The sequence below is a fragment of the Rattus norvegicus genome, chromosome 6 (assembly GCF_036323735.1).
Source record: "Rattus norvegicus strain BN/NHsdMcwi chromosome 6, GRCr8, whole genome shotgun sequence".
Classification (NCBI taxonomy): domain Eukaryota; kingdom Metazoa; phylum Chordata; class Mammalia; order Rodentia; family Muridae; genus Rattus; species Rattus norvegicus.
Window position 1 is genome coordinate 27,775,122 of NC_086024.1, and position 9,158 is coordinate 27,784,279.

At 41.4% G+C, this 9,158-nt stretch overlaps 1 long non-coding RNA gene across 1 annotated transcript; it reads right to left on the reverse strand.

Annotated features, from left to right (window-relative positions):
• Positions 1-2,369: 2,369 nt before the first annotated feature.
• Positions 2,370-5,987, reverse strand: LOC134479329 (uncharacterized). The gene is made up of 2 exons (XR_010052498.1): positions 4,731-5,987; positions 2,370-3,115 (listed from the first exon to the last, which is right to left on the reverse strand). It is a non-coding gene; the product is annotated as an uncharacterized LOC134479329 (long non-coding RNA).
• Between the last annotated feature and the right edge of the window lie 3,171 nt (positions 5,988-9,158).

A 9,158-nucleotide genomic window follows, 5' to 3' on the forward strand; every position in this document is an offset into this window, starting at 1 on the left:
ATAGATACATGCAAACTGTCACGTACATATGTATATAGTTGTAAATGACAACTTCATAATTGCTTGCTTGGCAAGCCAGGGCTGATTAATTAGGCTAGGAAAGTAGAAAACATATTCCAAGTTCTAAATAAAAAAAATTAAAAAATAGCATGACCCTAGAAGTATCCTGCTAGGATTCAGGGAGCAGTTTAAATAGTGCTAACCTATAATTTCAGAGATGTCTTAAAGAGCTGGTCAGGCTGTCAAAACCCACGTGTAGACAACCCATGGGGGAGTAAGGAACAAAAGACATTGGCTGGCATTTTACCAAATGGAAGTCTCTAGTCTCTGGCACTACCAATATTCCCCATTACAAATCTTCCAGCTGGTAAACAGAATGATGCCACTGACATTTAATTGAAATGTCAGCACATTTAGAAAGAGCCCTGATGGAATTGCCAAGTGAAAGTTATCGTTGATGACTTAAGCTAAATGGAAACAGAAAACCACCACAAACACACACACACACACACACACACACACACACACACACACACACACACATGTCCACACATTAAAATCTCAGACAGAAAGAAGGCAGACAGCTTCGGCTGCCAAACAATTTATGGATACTTTTGAAATGGACTTTTATTTTTGCTGTGAAAAACTATGGGGTGATTGGAGAGACACTTGTGAAAGCAATCAGGTCTGAGACAGGCCAATGCCTGTGTAAATCAATTCAACAAGTATGCATTGATTAAATTGCCTTTGGATAGTAATGTTACCTCACATTTATTTGCATAGCTAATAGTTTATAGAGGCTGTGGTGGATTGCAAAATATGGCCGGAGTCTTTTTCACTTCTCATATCTGTGCCTTATGTCATTGAAGATCTCTCATGCCATTCCTCCCTGACATGATATTTGACCGTGTGATTTGTTGACCACTGGACTGTTAGGAGACATGATGCTATGATAGTGTCTAGATAAGGGTTTATGGCATCTAAATTCATCCTTGTCCTTTGCCATCCAACCATGCTCATAGAATAGGGTCCATGGAATCCAAAGAATGTGCCCAGGGACCTGAGCCAGAGCAGTCCATTGCTGTAGCAAAGATCATCCTATACCAGCATTAGAGACCTCACCTTTGGGCGTGTCAGCAGGACTGTTCAGATGACCTAGATTCGAACTGTTACATGGACAAGCAGGAGCCGTTAGCTGGACCCAGATACAAGGACTGATTCAATACATACGCTTACAGGCCGCCATGTTTCTGTTGAGCACGATATGACACCATCTGTTTGATAAGATGTGCCCCTCAGGATGTGGGGCAGGGGCTACTTCTCTGGCTTTAGAGAGAAGCACAGTGTGTTCTATACAGGTTAAGAGGGGTGCCTTTATCCCCACAGCTGCATCCTGTGTGCCTGTGATGTTCGTCCTTGCATGGAGCAGCCTCTCTGAAACACTCAGCAAATAGCATTAACCTGGAGGCTGAATCCATTTTTCTCTTTTAGATCAAAGAGGCAGCTTTTATAGGTTGAAAGCACAGAGGGGGTGGGCAGGGGGACTCTCAGAAGTACCAAGGCCCTAAAGGCAGGAGCTTCACAGTGCTTGGCCCTGCAGGCTCCCTCCCAGTCTCCCACCCTGGGATTTCTCCTCCTGTTCTGGGTTCCGCTCTGCTTTGAAGAGACCGGAGATGCAGGCCATGCCAGATGTGAGTATCTTTCATCATCTCTCTGTGGGTTATTGCACTAACAGACATTCTTCAAATGCTTCATGAAATCTAGCCAGGTGAGAAAACCTGAGGAAGTGTAACATGGATTTTGATCTCATAGCCGACCTCCCATGTCCTTGTGCCATCCACATTCATGGCAGCAAACCATCTACAGCAATCACTTCTTAGCCCCACTTCCTTATGGCTTCACAAGCTGAAGTGATCCCCAACCCAACACCCTGCACCTGCCCCCGAGCCCAACCAGGAACATTTTGAAATTTTGGCTTAGTCACTATTCCTCTCTTTCTTTGGTATTTTCTGTTTCCTCACCTGGGAACCCTTCTTTTCTGTAAGATGTTTTGACAGAGACAGTGGGATTACTCCCTATTAGAGACAGCAGAGTAGACACATTTCCTCTAAGTAGGTCTTAAACACCTGTTCCACCAGCCTGAAAAGACCCCTGTCACTGATTGAGACTGCCTCTCTTAACTATGACTCTCCCATCCCCTCTTGCTATGAGTTCATCCATAACAGATGCCCTGTTTGCCTCTTTATATTTTCCACATTTCTCAACCAATCTTGCCCCCAAGTCCAGGTGCTTAGAAAAAGCTTTGCACATATTAGAAGCTCATTTAGTGTTTGCAGATAATTCGGGTTTGCAAAGGCTAGGCAAAAGTGAAAGAAAACCACAGGCTGGATCTCTCTTTAATCTTTAAAGACCACGGATAAACTCTAAGATGAGAAACATATTGATCCTGTTTCTTTTGGGTTCCATGCTCCAGTTTGTGGGTAGCACCAGATACAGTGTAGGAAGAGAGAGTTCAAGATAGATGGATGAGTGGGGACAGCAGGACAGGACATTGACGAATCTGTCACCCATTCTTGCAGGAAAATAATTGGGTTGGCTCTTACATGGAGCTGAAGCCTCATAGAAGTTTTTCTAGTAGAAGGACGTCATGAAGAACCTATATTGCCTCAACTCTAGTGTAGTTTAGCCAAGAGCTCCATCATGTCTTCCTGTGGTGTGAGACTTTTCTTAGGTAAAGAGGGCCTATACACATCTACTAAGCCCAGATAAGGAATCTATGACAGACAGTGTAATGATTACACTTGAGGCCAACTTGATGACTCAAGGTTCTTTGCAAGGGCTGCTCACAGGAGTGTGGATGAAGGGTTACATGACTCAAAAGCATCTGCATTGCTGAGCTCACCCCAGTACCAGAAAGCTTCACCCCTGGAACTGTTTGCATGACTTACTGGCAGCTGGACAGTTTCTTCGGCTCAACTTGGCTGGCCAGAGTCTCCACCCCAGCAGTTGATTATTGCTTCTGTAACTTCGAGGGTGTGAAGCTTGTAAATTTTGTCTTTCTTTGACCTGTGAGGTTTGTTGACGCTCTGGATCTCATGAGCCTTCTGCCTCTTTCCTGAAGGGAATGTTTCAACACAGGAAGTGGTTATAGGATATTTCCTGGTCAGTTGTAGCACTCTCCACATTTTCCAACCCAAAAAATGCCAAAATCATTCCCTGTCTGTCTGTATGGCTATATTAAAAGTATGATCATAGACAGATCTACACGGAGATATGTAGGACATATATGTTGTGAATATATAAGCAAACACATTGTTCTTAAGTTATTAAAGGAATACTGTGTGTGTGTATGTGTGTGTTTGTGTCTTTCTATTCATCTCTTTTCTAGTTCAATAAAAGTCAAGGAATTCTCTTCAAATCTTCTGGTATTCATCCTTGTTTTTATACACATATAGATGCAATATATATAAATATACAACAGTGTATTCAGGTCGGCATCACTCTAAACACCAGTAACTAATTCAGCAACAATATGCATGTGTGTTTCCAGCGCTATCTTTAGAAGCTGCTATCTAATTTCCTTGGGATAGATTTACAGAAGTAGGATTGCTAGATTACAGCTTCTGTGTACTTCGGATATTAATAGGCATTGCGTGTTTACTTCCGGAACACTGTAGCTGCATCCCCATCCCAAACAGCAATGTGTGAGGCCCCATTTCTTCCTCACAGTCTCTGCTCAGAGCAGATATGATAGTTCCTTTTGATGTTTGCCAGTCTGGTGAGTGCAAAAAGATCCCTCATTGTTATTTTAATTTGGATTTCTATGACTGTCAGTGAAGTGAACATATTTCGATCCATTTGCATATGCCCTTCTATGAATCATATTTTGGTATAATTTTGCTCTATTGGCTGTGATTTGGTCTATTTGACAATTTCTAATTTCTCTGCACAGTAGAGAAATTAACAATTTAAATACCGCTTGAGTTACATTTTTATAAGTATAATGTTTATCTCTGTTATATCTTTTCCAAGATGCATAACCTAAATTCTTTTTCAGGTATAAGTTACCATACTACACTCTGTGAAATTACTGTTTGGAGTGCACAAGTCACTCGTTGAGTTTTGGGTTACAGGCTTTGTAGTAGTCCCCACTCTCTGACTCTGGATTATATTAATCACCCGAACAAGCTGCTGTCTTCCCTGGAAACCACAATGTGCTTCCTGTCTCTACGGATTTACCTAGTCTTGCTATCTCATGGAAACAAATCCTATAATATACGGCCTCTTCTTCTGCTCCATTCATTTAGCAGGTTTTCAAAGTCCATCCACATTGGAGCATGAACTAAAACTCTGGCCTTCTTTCTGAACTAACCACATTCCATTGATTTTACTTCTCTGCTTCTTACTTGGTGGCTATTTGACTGTTTCTACCTTTGGCCTAGGAGGAATAGGGCTGCTATGAGCAGCTGGATGACTCTTTCTACAAACAGGCTTTCAAGTCCCTTGGCTGTACACCAGAAGACTGCATGATGACTCTATGCTTAACTTTTGAGTAACCGTTCCCAGAGCGCACACAGTGTTGCACGTTTCTCCAACAGTGTACAAAGGTTCTGGGTTCCACTTGGTTGTCCGCCTTATAGTTTCCTTTGCAGGGAAATGAGAGCTGCCTCCCTTACTGGATGTGAAACGGTATCTCACCGTGGCGTTTGATGTCTATTCTATTTACTTACCTAATGGTTTAAGTATAGTTATTGGCGATTTGTGTGTCTTCAATGGAGAAGGTGCCACTGAAATCTTTTCCCATTTTGAGATTTTAGTTTAGCACTCGGACTGAAGCACGTGCTCCACCGTCAAGCCATAACCCACTTTTAAACGGCACTGTCTGTCAGTGGACTACAAAACAGCTCTTTGTATATTTATATATTATAGATACTATGTGATAAATATTTTTCTCATTCTCTATTTTGACTATAATATCTTGATGATGTCCTTTGAGGAAGCAAGTTTTATCATTTTGGTAAAGTCAGATAAGTCTACTTTTCTTTGGTTGACTGTGTGGTTTGTTCTGTTGGTTTGGTTGGTTTCTATTTGGTGTCTTGTTTTTGTTTTTGACGCTTTCAGTTGGTCTTCTTTTAATATTTAAACACAAGAAAAGGTGAGCAGAGACGTCTTCTTTTACACACAGGAAGGTCCCAGAGCCAAAATGTGCAGAGTAAATGATCACGTGCTCTATCCACAGTCCCAGTCTGGCTAAAACGACAGCCGGCCTCCCTTCCTCTAGCATGCACAGGGAATTGTGGTGGCTGTTTTGTACTACAGCTGTAATGGATTTTGTCAGTTCCACGCAGTTTACATGTCTTAGACATTTCCATTCTTTAAAAGGAGCAGTCCCTCATAAGAGGGGTGCTTACCTCTTTCCCACAATGGCCGTGTGAGAACTTCCTTAGCAGTAATTTACTAAAGTAATGGAGTAGAATAACCTTCCACGTGGCTGTACTCCAGCATCAGAGTGAGAGCAGGAAACAAGTTGGGGCATTGTGAAGGGCGCAGACGCAACTGGGGTCTCTCCATGAGAAACAGACAAGGTTCCCGGAAGGTTTAAAGAGATCAATGTGCCAACATTAAAAGGGGGGCCCAGGGATAAGAAGTTCAAGCCATCAGCAGTTCAAAATTAACTGAATTTCAAAGTTCTCCCACCAGGACGAATACCATGGTAACAACCTAGATCTTTCCAGGAAGTGGGAAATGCCCCTGGCATTCCTCCGGACAGCCCCGTGTTGTGTTAGGCCTTAAAAGTCTCTGCCTTTGCTGCACTTGCTGTTGTTCCTCCATTTGCAAGGTTTCTCTCTCAAAGACAACAGGAAGAACCAAGATCACGAGGGAAGTGGTCCCAATCCGCAAAGCTGCCCTAGAATATCTGTACCTCTTCTGAGCCAGGAAGAGCAGAAGATCAAAGGTGGCTCCTGTGGCAGACGGGATCCTCTCCAGAAAAAAATCTTCGTCAGACCCCAGAGTCTCTCAGACAGACTCGCACCTAGTTCATCTAATCAATTTATCTGGGACGGAGGATCCCAGCGCCAGCTGCAGCCGACATCAGCCATGGCTGTAGGACCCGATGGACCCAGGGTTGGCTGTGTTTTTGATGTCATAGATTTCTTTTTAAGATGCTATTTTTAATCTAGGATCTGAATACATGCATTTTCTTTTATGTCCTTTCTAATTTTAGTTTTTAAATCCAGGCCTCTGATCTACTGTGATTTAATTTTCATGTTTTGGAGTGAGGTGGGGCTATAGTTTGATGCATTTGTCTGCATGTGAATATCCAGCTGTCCATGTATCATGTGTTAAAAAGACAATTCTTTCCATACCTTATTATCTTGGTGCCCTTGTTGGAAAACAGATAACCAAGGGTTTGTTTCTAGACTCTCCATTCTGCCTCTGGCCAGCATCTTTGTCTTGCTGTGGCCCTCACAGGAATGCAGGCGGGTCCTGGTAGATGCTGTTTTTCTGGGAGTCTGTTTCCATTATCAATTTGCCCTTCGTTTTTATCACCAGAACATGTTGGAGTTTTTTTCCCTCCCTCTCCAGAGATAGGCTTTTGCTTCTTATTCTATTAGAGTGCTATCTTAGCATGCATGGCTTTTATATGCTAAGGTAACCTTGAATTCTCAGGACAAAACTTTTCATTCGGATTTTGTTTCTTTAATATTGCTTCCCCCCCCCCTTTCTGTGACCAGACACCTCCTGAGAAGCAAAACAGAGAAGGGAAAGTTGAATTTTGGCTCACAGTTCACAATGATGATGAATTCCATAATGACAGAGATGGTGTGGCAGTAAGAGATGCCTTGCTTATATCTCCGTGCATCGTGAAGCAGAAAAAGAGGATTGTGGGCATTCTACACTTTCCCCCTTTTATTCAGTCCAAGATTGCAGCCCATGAAATGGTACAACCCACGTGCAATAAGGCTCCCCTCTCCTCAGGTAAAGTTCTCTGGAAGTTTTCTCACAGGCACCCTCATAAGTAGGCTCTCATTGTTTCTTTATCCAATCAAGTTGACAGTCACAATCAACAGCTGTGCCACCCCCTGAGTCAGTTCAATCCACAGCATGTATCATTCTAGAAATATGTCCTTTCATAAGTTATTGGTTTGTTCATCTACAGTGTATCTTGATATGTATTGATAAGATAGTAAAACCGACTTTATTATCTAAGGTCAATAGTAACGCCCTTTATTTTTAAAATTTACATTTTATCGTGTGTGTTCATGCACCTGTGTATGTATGTGTGTGTGTGTGTGTGTGTGTGTGTGTGTGTATGAATGTATGTATGTGCCTATGCCTTGACATGCTCATAGAAATCAGAGAACAACTTCTAAGAGGTTCTCTGCTCCAGGATATGGGTTTCAGGAGTCACACTGAGGTCATCAGGTCTGACAGCAAGTGTCTTTTCCCGGTGAGCCGTCTCACCAGTCCAAATGCCCATTTTTAACTTGTAATTTTGATTATTTAAGAGGGGTATTTTTTTGCTATTGATCAGTCTAAATAAAGGTTAATACGTTTTGATTCAGTTTTTAAAGCACCACTTTTAATTTCACTGATTTTTCTCCTCTGTTTCCCTATTGTCTATATCCAATAGTTTATTGTTTCTCTCTTTACCTTCTTTTGTCTAATGCTTTGTTTTGGTTACATTTTGTTTTCTTATTTCTTATGGTGACGTGTAGCTTATTGATTTAACATCGTCTTATACTACACATACATTTCCTCTAAATATTATTTTTGCTATATCCTGGAAGTTTTACACTTTGCACATTCCCTTTCGTGTTTTCTATTTTGACTTAAATGGCTATTTAAGCGCATGGATAATTTCTGAATTTCTACAATTTGCCTGTTCCCCACATTTTTTCTGATGATTTTTAATTTTCTTTTCATTGTGGAGAGAGAATATAATTGGAGTGGTGTCAACCTTTTAAGTGAAGTTTAATTGAGGCTGTCTTGTGCCCTTACTTACTGAGGAATCCTCTGTTGTATATTTGAGTCTATATGTGTGCGTGCATGAGTGCATGCGTACATGTGTGTGTGTATATGTGTGTGTATGTGTGTGTGTATATATATGTGTGTATGTGTGTATGTGTATGTGTGTGTGCATGTGTACATGTATGTGTGTGCATGTGTGCATGTGTATGCGTGCATGAGTGCATGCGTACATGTGTGTGTATATGTGTGTATGTGTGTGTATATATATGTGTGTATGTGTGTATGTGTATGTGCATGTGTATGTGTATGTGTGTGTACATGTGTGTGTATGTGTATTGTGCGTGTGTGCATGTGTGCGTGTACGTGTGTGTGTGCATGTGTTCTGGCTTTATTGAGCAGAGTATTCTGTGAGAGTCTCTTAGGTGTGTCTAGCTGGTGTTAGTTCCTTGTCTTGTAATTCATAGTTGAGGGCATTGAAGACTCCAAGTTCTATTATCAACGGTCAGTTTTCCCTTTAATTCATTATGTATCTTGCTTCATCTACTTGGCGATTCAGTTGTAAAGTACATGTGTATTTATCCTGATTACCTCCTAAGTTCCCAGTAACAATTTTTGTCTTAAAGTCCACTTTCTGATACTTGTAGTCAATCCACTCAAACTCTGTACAATGCAGCTTCCCCTATACTTGAATTTTTAACCTACTTTTCTTCTGAACTGAAAATGTATTTCTTATAGGCAGCACGTGAGAAGGCTCATTTTAAAAATCTCGCCTGTCAATCTCCTCCTTTTGTTCAGAGTCTAATAATTTACTGTTAATGTTTAATGTATTTGCATTTAATATAACTAATGAGGTGTGATTCATAATCACCGTCATGCTCTCAGCTCTGTATATATCGTGTGTCTTTTCTGTTACTCTGCCCCTCTGTCACTGTCCTATTTTGTGCTAAGTGGCTATTTTCTAGTATACTGTCTTAATTCCCGTGGTACTTCTTTATTTCTATTTTTAGTGATTTGGAAGCAGTTGTCCTGCTGGCTGCTAGACTGCTGGTTTTCAGTCTGAAGGAGGAATGTTTATTTTTGTGACTGTCGCAGAGTTGGGAGAGTAGGGGATAGGAATAGGAACAGTAAAAATGCTCTAAGGCCACTACTCTTACACGACTCCATTTGCTTTGGAGGACAAATGC